General features: G+C 42.5%; 1 protein-coding gene across 1 annotated transcript in view; it reads right to left on the reverse strand.

Annotated features, from left to right (window-relative positions):
• Window positions 1-7,440, reverse strand: part of PASK (PAS domain containing serine/threonine kinase) — a 145,622-nt gene extending 138,182 nt beyond the window's left edge. Inside the window, exon 1 of the mRNA XM_075861368.1 lies at window positions 7,363-7,440. The gene's annotated coding sequence lies outside the window, so the exon portion shown is untranslated. The remainder of the gene's footprint in view (window positions 1-7,362) is intronic.
• Between the last annotated feature and the right edge of the window lie 3,919 nt (window positions 7,441-11,359).

Here is an 11,359-nt window from a genome sequence, read left to right on the forward strand (position 1 = left end):
TTGTCATTTCAGAAATGTTAGTTGTAGCACCAGTGATGTATTCGGTTGCATTTTTATTGACTGTGAACCGCCTGTTCGTCAGAACGATTCTTGACATCCTCCTCTGACACCATTCGACAGCAAGTTGTTTTTAACGCCCACAGGATCTCCTGCCGCTGGATGTGATTCCTCGATCGCGCAATTTTTGGTATACTCTCCCCACCGTTGCACAAGAAAAACCCACAAGGTTGGCAGTTTTTGGAATATTGGCCCTGGTGTCTAGCATTGATGACCATGCCTCATTCCAAGTTTCTCAGATGGCTCAATTTTCCTATTCTAAAGTGGATTCACACTGAAACTGATCCAAAGAAAACTTGCGGACTTGATTTTATGCTGCTCTGCGGGTCACATGTCTGATTTCCGTACAGGGAAACTCCAACCGTGAGAAGGCAGGTGTCTCAAAGGCATTTCACACAACAATATTTTGGTCAGTATTTTGCATCAATATTTGGAAGCCAAAACCAGGAGTGGAACCTACACAGAGAAAAGTAGAATGAAAAGATTTGCACCTATTCTGTGTTTTCGGTGCACTCCTGGCTTTGGCTTCCAAATACTAATGCAAAATACTGACCAAAATACTGCCGTGTGAAAGAGGCCAAATAAAGTGGAAGAAGCAGCTGCCGAGAGTTTGATAACCAGAGTTCTGTAGTAGAGAAGCAGAGCACCAGTGCTTAAGAATATTAGAAAGATGCTGCTAATCATATATCAGGATCTTTATTCATTTCTATGGGGTTGCCGAGTGCTATGTTCAGCAGCACAATAGAAATGAATGGAGCAGTGACCAGGCATGCGCACTACCGCTCCATTTCTATGCGGATCCCAGGTACGGCAAAGTTTGCCCGTTCTCTTGATCGTGGGGATCCATGGGGTTGACCCCCACCGATCAGATATAAATATGGATTATGGGAAATGCCCTTTAAAGTAACCTTAAAAATGAAAATGATAAACAAATGACCCCTAGGCACTTTGTGTCCCTGTATTGTGCCCCCATGAGACACAATATTATCCACTAGAACTGTGTTCACACAGAGTTTTTTGCAGGAGGATAATTCCTCCTGCAAAAACTGCTCCAGACGTTTTTGCACAGTGGTTTGACAAAAACTCGTCAAAACACTCATCGAGGTGTTTTTTTTACCCTTCTGACTGAGTGAAATGGGGTTTTGGAGGCGGAAACCGCCTCAAGATGGGTCATGTTGCTTCTTTTTACCGCAACGCGTTTTTTTTGCTCGCGGTAAAGGCATTTTCGGGCGTTTTTTGACGAGTTTTGCGGAGCTGTTTCCGCACCAAAAAACTTGTAAAAAAACTCTGTATGAACTAGGCCGGGTTCACACTGAGTTTTTTGTAGGCGGAAAATCTGCTTCAAAATTCCGTTTGGAAGTTTGAGGCAGATTTTCCTCTGCCTGCACGCCGATTATGCTTTCACTGCCTCCCATTGATGTCAATGGGAGGTCAGAGGCGTAATCGCGCGAAGATAAGACATGTCCCTTCTTTCTCCCACGAGCTGGCTTTTGGCAAGTTTTGCGGCGCGGTTTCCGCGTCAAAAGACTCTGTGTGAACAAACCCTTAAATGTCATACATATTGTATGCCATTTTTTTTTTCTCTCTTCAGAAAAAAACCGCTCTATGTGACTTTGTATGAAAACAGAGGCACACAGAGATACAGTATTGCCCCATATGGGCAACTTCTCAAGGATCTGTACAACATGGCTCCCTAACACGACCGTGTGTATAGACACTTTATCATATAAAGTATAGAGTGAATAGTAAGGTCTAACCTTCGGGAGTTGTCACTCTACGGCCCTGCTCACACTGAGTTTTTTTTGCAGGCAGAAAATTTTGAGGCAGATTTTGACCCACCTGCAAAATTCATGCCGCGTTTTTCGCCCACAGCAATTGAGGGCCGCGGACAAAAGACTCCATGAAAGCGCTTTCTCTGCCTCCCATTGATTTCACTGGCGGGTCAGAAACGTGGTTTCTAAGTCAAAATCAACGCGAAAAAACTTTGCGGGGCTTAGACTTGTTCTGTTTATTTTTCACTCCTGGTTTTGGCTTCTAAATTTTTATGTAAAATACTGAACAGAATACTGCCGTGTCAAAGTGGCCTTAGGGTATGTTCACACGAGGGCGTCCGTAACGGCTGAAATTACGGGGATGTTTCAGCCTGAAAACATCCCCGTAATTTCAGCCGTAACGGCATGTGCAGGCGCTTGAACGCCGCGTCAATTACGGGCGTAATTAGCGCTGCTATTCATTGGAGTCAATGAATAACGGCTCCAATTACGGCCAAAGAAGTGACAGGTCACTTCTTTGACGCGGGCGTCTATTTACGCGCCGTCTTTTGACAGCGGCGCGTAAATTACGCCTCGTGTGAACAGACAAACGTCTGCCCATTGCTTTCAATGGGCAGATGTTTGTCAGCGCTATTGAGGCGCTATTTTCGGACGTAATTCGGGGCAAAAACGCCCGAATTACGTCCGTAAATAGGCCGTGTGAACATACCCTCAGGGCTCTTTTACATATACTTTTTGCAACCAAATGTAATAAACACCATGAGTTGCAAACGTTTTTAATGGCGTTTTTTTACAAGCATTTTTTATGGCGTTTTTTTTTATTTTGTATTATTTAGTACATGCGTTTTTTCAGGCCTAATGAGAAATATATGGAGACAATCACCAAAAAAATATATATATCACTGACCCCAGAAAACGACAAAAACACCACAAATGGATGCAGGATTTCTAATATTTCAACATTGACTCTAAAGTAACATCTGGCCGCAGTGTTATGGGGCAAAAATTAAATATAAAAACAAGGCAACAGAAAAAGCGAGTTAGGCCTCATGCACACGACCGTAGCCATGTGCACGGCCGTGATTTTCGGGTAGGCCGGGGGCAGAGTGTCACCCACAAATCGCAGGCCGTGCACATGGCCGCGTCCATTATTTCCTATGACCCTGGACCGCAGAACACGGCCGTAATATGACATGCCATTTCTTTCTGCGGTCCGGACTCCTGGGCCATGCACGGACTGTGGAAACCATGGTCGTGCGCATGGCCCCATAGGAATGAACGGGGCCGCAATTCTCACGTGGATTTTCGGAGGAATTGAGGCCGCAAAAGCACGTTCGTGTGCATGGGGCCTTACTCATACGAGTGTTGAATATGTCCGTGTGACGACCGTTGAAAATTAGAACCTGTCCTATTTTGTTCCATTTTCACAGATCCCTCGATAGGCTCAAGTCTATGGGGTTCCGTGAAAACGGGAACCGCACGGACATTAAAAACTTCACATTTTTCACTTCCGAGTTTGCCCACGCTTGTGTGAATCTAGCCTAAAAGCGGTGTACGAATCCAGCATTACGTTTCCTGATGTTCTATTTCCAAAATGCTCCAGAGTGACTTCCTTGAGGAGTGCAAGCTATCCTGCGCTGTAGTGGATAAGTAATAAAACAATGGGACGAGTCCATACTGAGAAATGATCAGAGCGGCTGATATGACAGAAGGTGAAGCATTAGTATCTTCCCACACAGCCAATATGATAAGCCAAGCGTGAAGCAGTATGTAAGAAAACAGCACCCGTCACTGCACTAAGTGTCCGCCTGTTTCTGACAGATCTCACCAATATGTATTAGTGCACAGAGTATGTACAGGACAGCAATACTCCTATGCTGAGAATGACAAGAAATATATGGATTACACATGTTGTATTTTTTTACGGAAATGACAGCACCAACCAGCGATCAGGTATAACCCAATTCCACTGTAGATGTAAGTTCACACAGAGCTTTTTGGTGCTGATTTTGATGCGGAAACTGCGTCGAAATCAGACTCCCATAGTCTTCAATGGGATGCAGAGGCGTTTTTTTTTTTCTCCCAAGCGGCTTTTAGCCGCTCGCAGAAAAAATAAGTGTCATATCCTTTCTTTGCTGGGGTACCGCCTCTGACCTCCCATTGAAATCAATGGGAGGCAGAAATAGCGTTTTTTGCAGCTTTTGTTTGTCTGCGGTTCTCAATGGTAAAAAAAAAAACTTAGCGAAAGCCGCAGCAAAAAAAACTGCAGGCAAGTCAAAATCTGCCTTAAAATTCCTAAAGGAATTCCTGCAAAATACTCATAAAATATGGTTTGCGAGAAACACGTGCGACTTGTTGATGAATATTGCGCAGATACCATTATTATACTTTGTTGCAGTGGTGCCAGAGGTCGCACTAGATATTTTTCAGCAGAGTAAAAAATACTCCTCTTAGCGTTTTTCAAAGACTTTATTTTAGCCAAGGGGAAATATATAACTTGCAGTAACGCAATTGAATAGTAAATACGATTAAAAAAAAATGTAGGGGGAAATTTTGGCATCAGAAAACTAGCGTAAATTATTGTGGAAATCTACGCCAGCTCCAAGCCGTGCCAAGCCCCATTCCTTGCTCTCCAAGATTGGGCTACATCCCCCAGCAGACAATGAAATTATATATGCTCACTTCACCACTCTTCTTCTCGCCTCCGGGTCCCCTGCTTTTTGGAACCATTTTTCAGTGACACAGCTCCAAAAACAGCCTAAAAAAACGGCTGAAAATCAGGAGCTGTTTTACCTTGAAGACAGCTCCGTATTTTCAGAAGTTTTTGATTTTGTGTGCGGACATACCCTAAGGCCTCATGCACACGAGCATAAAAACGCCCGTAATTACGAGCCACAATTACGGGCCCATAGACTTCTATTGGCCACGGGTACCTCCCCGTATGCTTACAGGAAGGTGCGCGTGCCGTTGAAAGATATAGAACATGTCCTATTTCAGGCCATAATAACGGCACGGGCAGGCCCATAGAAGTCTATGGGGCTCCCGTAATTACGGGTGGCTATGTGTGTGCAACCGTAATTACGGGAGAGTTGCTAGGCGACGTCTGGGGATAGTCACTGTCCAGGGTGCTGAAAGAGTTAACTGATCGGCAGTAACTCTTTCAGCACCCGGGACAGTGACTACCGCCGGAGTTGATAGTATTAAAAGTTAACTTACCCAGAACTCTTCTTCTTCCTCCTCCAGTCCGGCCTCTCGGGATAAAGTTTCATCCCATGTGTCCGCTGCGGCCAAACACAGGCTGCAGCGGTCACATGGACTGCCGCATCATCCAGGGAGATCTGGCTGGATGTCAAAAGAGGGACGCGTCACCAAGACAACACCCTGGGTACGTATGAACTTTTTTTAACTATCAAACGCTGCGGAAACTCTGCCCGAAAGGGCTGCCCCTTCTCTTTATCCTGATAGAGAGAAGGGCTGCTGATTAGCGCAGAGAAAACTGGTCCGTAAATACTGGTGGAATACGTGTGACAATGGACCAGTATTTACGGGAGGAAAAAAATACGTTCGTGTGCATGGGGCCTAACACTGCTCGGTATCAGAACCTTGTATGAGCCGTGGCCTGCTAAGGCCCCATGCACACAACCGTATTTTCATCTATCCTGAAATACTGTCCGTAAATACAGATCCGTAGGCATCCTTATATACGGAAGGGTGTCCGTAAATACAGTCCGTATTGCAACTGTATATACGTATCCGTAAAAAAAGAGGGAGGCTGCAAATTATGTCATCAGCATGTTGCATAGCAACACTTCCGTAAATACGGACGGTATACGGATGCACATCCATAGCCGTCTGTATTTACGGAAGCGCCCATAGACTTCTATGGGAGAGTCTTTGCTGTAATTACTAAGGCCCCATGCACACGACCGTGCCCGCAATCACGGCCCGCGATTGCGGGCACGGCCGGCCGCTGACTGACAGCCGCATTTTCGGGCCGTGCTCCCATACAAAGTATGGGAGCACGGCCCGCAAAATGCGAAAGAACGGACATGTTCCATAATTCCCGGAACATTTCCACGGCACTGACACCCTTCCGTAGTGCTACGGAAAGGTGTCAGTGTTCAATGAAAGTGAATGGCTCCGTTTTTGCGGACCGCAATTGCGGTCCGCAAAAACGGAGCTTTTTTGCTGTCGCGTGCATGGGGCCTGACAAGAATACGACAGGTTTTATAATTTTTTCAGCACGGACACCCATCAGTAAAAATACTGAAAGATGTCCGTGGCCAATAGAAATGAATGGGTCCATAATTGCTGCCAGTAATTACTGATGAAAAATACTGACGCGTGCATGGAGCCTCAGGGAGGCCTTAAAAACACGTGAACAAGGCCTAATGAAACAGCACCAGTCCGGCACTGTGCCGGGAAATGTAAGGCCCCATGCACAAGGCCATGCCCGTAATCATGGCCGTGATCGCGGGCACAGCCGAGGACAGCCACACGCATTTGCGGGTCTTGCTCCCATATAAAGTATAGGACTACGGTCCTTCAAAAGCTAAAGAACGGACGGGTCCTATCTTTTGCGGTACACTTCTACGGCCCGGACACCTTCCCGTCAATATACAGGAAGGTGTCCGTGGTCAATAGAAGTGAATGTGTTCGTAACCGCGGACAATTTTTACCGTCGTGTGCATGAGGCCTAAGACAGTATCATTCAATAGCACGCATATGTACAACGGCTCTGTAAAAACGTAGTCATTTTTTTTTTCTGAAACTGGAAAAAAAAAGGCAAAATAAAAACATTTCCTCTTCATAAATAACAACAGAGGCGACATTTTTATGTAACGTGAACACATTTTCAAAACTGGTAAAAAAAATTTGCCAAATTTATCAAAATGGTGATAAACACTTCTTTTCCTTACCTCATGTTCGGTGTAAAATCACACCATAAAAATAAAAAAAACGTCTCAAACCGTTAGTTTGGCGCATTTCATTATTCCTTTTAGCCACACGCCTGTCTAGACACTTGAAAACTGTCAAATAAAAACCAGTGTCTAAAACACATGAATTTGGCACAGACCCGATACGATACGACACTTTTCACATTACTTAGTAAATCGCCCCTATTGACAATCACTGATGATTTGCAACCAGTAGAATTTATTTCAGGAAAAAAAAATTATAATAATTTGGAATAAAAATAATTATATAGATGACATGTTGTTTACAACCTAACTAGTTCGAAAACTACAACACCCAGCATGCTCTAACAGATGCATGCTGGGGGTTGTAGTTCCACGACAGAAGGAAAGCTACAGGTTGTGGGTCACTGCCATACAAAGGAATCAGAGCCTCCTATGTGTGGAGCGCAGTTACCTCATACCCAACACTACATCATCACATACAAAGAACCAGGCGGCCAGCGATTGTGTGTGAAGAACAAGCAGAGCCAGTACAGAGGTCAGTGCATGATGGGGGGCACGGCTGACCGACCACCTCACTAACAAAGCACACAGGTAATATGCTGATTACTCACACGATCACACCTCTTATGTCATCCTTCCCAGGGACAGCGTATAGTTAAGCGGAAAAGGCGGGACTAACAGGTTTAAACGCGTAGTCCAATCAGAACGCGCTGACTTATGACCGCTAGAAGTACTAACCAATCAGCAAGTAGAAAATGTGTCCAGGCGCAGGGACACGCCTCTAGCCTACCAGAAAAGAGCGGGCCAGCGGTTGCTAGGGACGCGCACAGTAGATGTGTTTACATAGACGGTCCCTGTCTGCAGGAGTGGGAAGGAGTGTTAGACAATGATAAACCTGTCTCATGGGTCGTCCCTTGTGAAATAATATACATGTTATTGTTATTATTACAGTCCCTGCTTTTACTGGGGATTAGTGTTCTGACTGTCGGTAGATCAGAAGGTCAAGTGCAGCGAAGATCAATTACCAAGTTTTCTAAAAAGGTTACAATGACTGTGCTGATACTCAGAAAAGTAGTCCCTGCTCTCCCACTAGTCAGAATGCAATGTACCAAATCCATTAGAAAGCATTTTGGGGCATGTTTTGTAGGACCTCATCACGGCAAAGTGCACACATGGTCCTTATTTTTTTGTTTATACAGGAAATATCAGAGGCACATTTTACTCTATCGGTCCCTAAGATTCCTATAGATGCTGTATTACAGATCTGTACATTAACCCCTTCAGGACTGAGCCTGTTTTGGCCTACAGGACGAAGCCGATTTTTCAAATCTGACATGTGTCACTTTATGTGGTAATAACTCTGGAATGCTTTTACCTATCCAAGCGATTCTGAGATTGTTTTCTCGTGACATATTGTACTTTATGTTAGTGAAAAAATTTGGTTGATAAATTCAATATTTATTTGTAAAAAACACCAAGATTTGGAGAAAATTTGCAAAAATTTGCATTTTTCTAAATTGTAATGTATCTGCATGTAAAACAGATAGTAATACCACACAAAATACTTACTAGTTTATATTTCCCATATGTCTACTTTATGTTTGCATCTTTTTTTGAACATTCTTTTATTTTTCTAGGACGTTACACGGCTTAGCAGCGATTTCTCATATTTTCAAGAAAATTTCAAAAGCCTATTTTTTCAGGGACCAGTTCAGTTCTGAAGTGGCTTGGAGGGCCTTATATATTAGAAAGTCCCCATAAATAACCCCATTTTGAAAACTGCACCCCTAAAAGTATTCAAAACAGCATTCAGAAAGTGTTTTAACCCTTTAGGCGTTTCACAGGAATTAAAGCAAAGTAGAGGTGAAAGTTAAATTTCATTTTTTTTTACAAAATCCATTTGTAATACATTTTTTTCTACACCACAGAAGCTTTTACCCAAGAAATGTAACTTATTATTTATTGCCCAGATTCTGCAGTTTTTAGAAATATCCCACATGTGGCCCTAGTGCGCTAATTTACTGAAACACCGGCCTCAGAAGCAAAGGAGCACCTAGTGGATTTTGGGGCCTCCTTTTTTTTAGCATATATTTTAGGTACCATGTCAGGTTTGAAGAGGTCTTGTGGGGCTAAAACAATAAAGATCCCCAAAAGTGACCTCATTTTGGAAACTACACCCCTCAGGGAATTTATCTAGGGGTATAGTTAGCATTTTGAACCCACAGTTTTTTTGCTAAATTTATTTTAATTAGTATGGGAAGATGAAAATCTACTTTTTTTCTGAAAAAACATAGAAATTGTTAATTTTTTCAAGGAATAAAAGAGAAAAAACACCCCAACATATGTAAAGCAATTTCTCCCGTTTATAGCAATACCCCATATGTGGTAATAAACTGCTGTTTGGACCCACAGCAGGTGTCAGAAGGGAAGGAGCACCATTTGGATTTTGAAATACTGATTTTGCTGGAATAGTTTTCAGTGCCGTGTCGCGTTTGAAATGCACTGGAGGGAACAAAATAGTGTAAACCCCCGGAAAGTGACCCCATTTTGGAAACTACACTCATCAAGGAATTTTTCTAGGGGTAAAGTTAGCATTTTTACCCCACAGTTGTTTTGCTGAATTCATTGGAATTATTCTGTAAAGGTAAAAATCTACTTTTTCTCTGAAAAAAGGTAACCATTTTTAATTTTTACAAGGAATAAAAGAGAAAAAGCACCCCAACATTTGTAAAACAATTTCTCCCGATTACGGAAATACCCCATATGTGGTAATAAACTGCTGTTTGGACCCACAGCAAGGCTCAGAAGGGAAGGATCGCTATTTGGCTTTTGGAGCTCAAATTTAGCTGAAATGGTTTTTGGGTGCCATGTCGCATTTCTAAAGCCCCTGAGAGGCCAAAACAGTGGAAACCCCCCAAAAGTGGAAATGACACCACTTAAAGAATCTATCTAGGGATATAGTGGGCATTTAGACCCCACAAGTCTTTTGCAGGATTTATTAGAATTAGGCCGTGAAAATGAATATCGACATTTCTTCCACTAAAATGTTGCATTTTTTCAATTTCACAAAGGATAAAGGGGGAAAAAGCCGCCCAACATTTGTAAAGCAATTTCTCCTGAGTACGGTAATACCCCACGTGTGGTCATAAATGGTTTTTCATTAGAAAGTAATTAACCCTTTCTGGGCTGATCCATTTTTTTTCTTTTCCTCTTTAGTGGTTTCCTCCCCGCGTTCCAAGAGCCATAACTTTTTTATTTTTCAGTCAATAGAGCGGTATGAGGGCTTATTTATTGAGGGACGAGCGGTCGTTTTTATTGGTACCATTTTTTGGTACATACAACTTTTTGAGCACTTTTTATAAAATTTTTAGGTAGAGCGAAGGTGACCAAAAAACAGCGATTTTTCCGTTTTAAATTCTTTATTTTTCACGTGAGACGCTCCATACATCACCCCCCACACTACGACATGCTATGTCGTGGTGCACGAAGGGGTTAATGTGCAGCGGATGGTGCAGAGTGAAAATTAAAATTTTCCACTCAAATGCCATTTTAGTGCACTGCATGTTATGCCCAGTTTGTGCCACTGAAGACAAAAACCTCATAAAATATTAACCGGGTTCTCCCGGGTATGGCGATGCTATATCTGTGGACTGGTATTTACGCACGCTGCAGGGCTCAGAAGGGAGGGAGCGGCATTTGGCTTTTGGGGCGCAGATGTAGCTTGGTAGTTGTTCTGTTTGGGTTTTTACTTGTGTTTCAGTTTATAATGTGGGGGCATATGTTATCTGTGCGGGGTACATCAGAGTATAATAAGAGGGTATAATAATGCAGTAAATAAATAATAATCCGCAGATATGTGGCCGATGTCGCACTGATAAATGGTGCTCAATCTTATCCGCTTTTGGAACACTGCACATTTTGCATCGCCATATTCTGAGAGCCAGAACTTTTTTTATTTTTTCACCACCGGAGCCGTGTGAGGATTTATTCGTTGCGGGACAATCTGTAGTTTTCATTGGTACAATTTTGGAGTACCAGAAATTTTTTTGATCACGTTTTATTCCATTTTTTGGCAAGCAAGGTGACCAAAAACCATCAATTCTGACAATGTTTTTCATTCTTTTTTTTTATGGCCTTCACCCTAGGCTATAAATGACCATTTTACTTTATTCTGCGGGTTGATACGATTATGGCGATACCATAAGTATATAGTTTTTTTATGTTTTGCAGCGTTTGTGCAATAAAATCACTTATTTATAAAATAAATTATTTTTTGTGTCACCATATTCTAAGAGCGATAACTTTTTTATTTTTCAGTAAAAAAAGCGGTGTAAGGGCTTGTTTTTTGCGGGACGGGTTGTAGTTTGTATTGGTACCATTTTGGCGTACATGCGACTTTTTGATCACTTTTTATTGTATATTTTGGGAGGGTTGGTAACCAAAAAATTGTGATTCGGGCACTGTTTTTAGTTTATTTTTTTTCGCGGTGTTCACCGTGCGGGAAAAATAATACTACAGTTTTATAGATGGGGTCGTTACGAACGCGGTGATACCAAATATGTGTACTTTTTTTAACGTGTTAATTTTTTTCCTATAATAAAAGACTTA

This window comes from Rhinoderma darwinii, chromosome 4, assembly GCF_050947455.1.
Source record: "Rhinoderma darwinii isolate aRhiDar2 chromosome 4, aRhiDar2.hap1, whole genome shotgun sequence".
Classification (NCBI taxonomy): domain Eukaryota; kingdom Metazoa; phylum Chordata; class Amphibia; order Anura; family Rhinodermatidae; genus Rhinoderma; species Rhinoderma darwinii.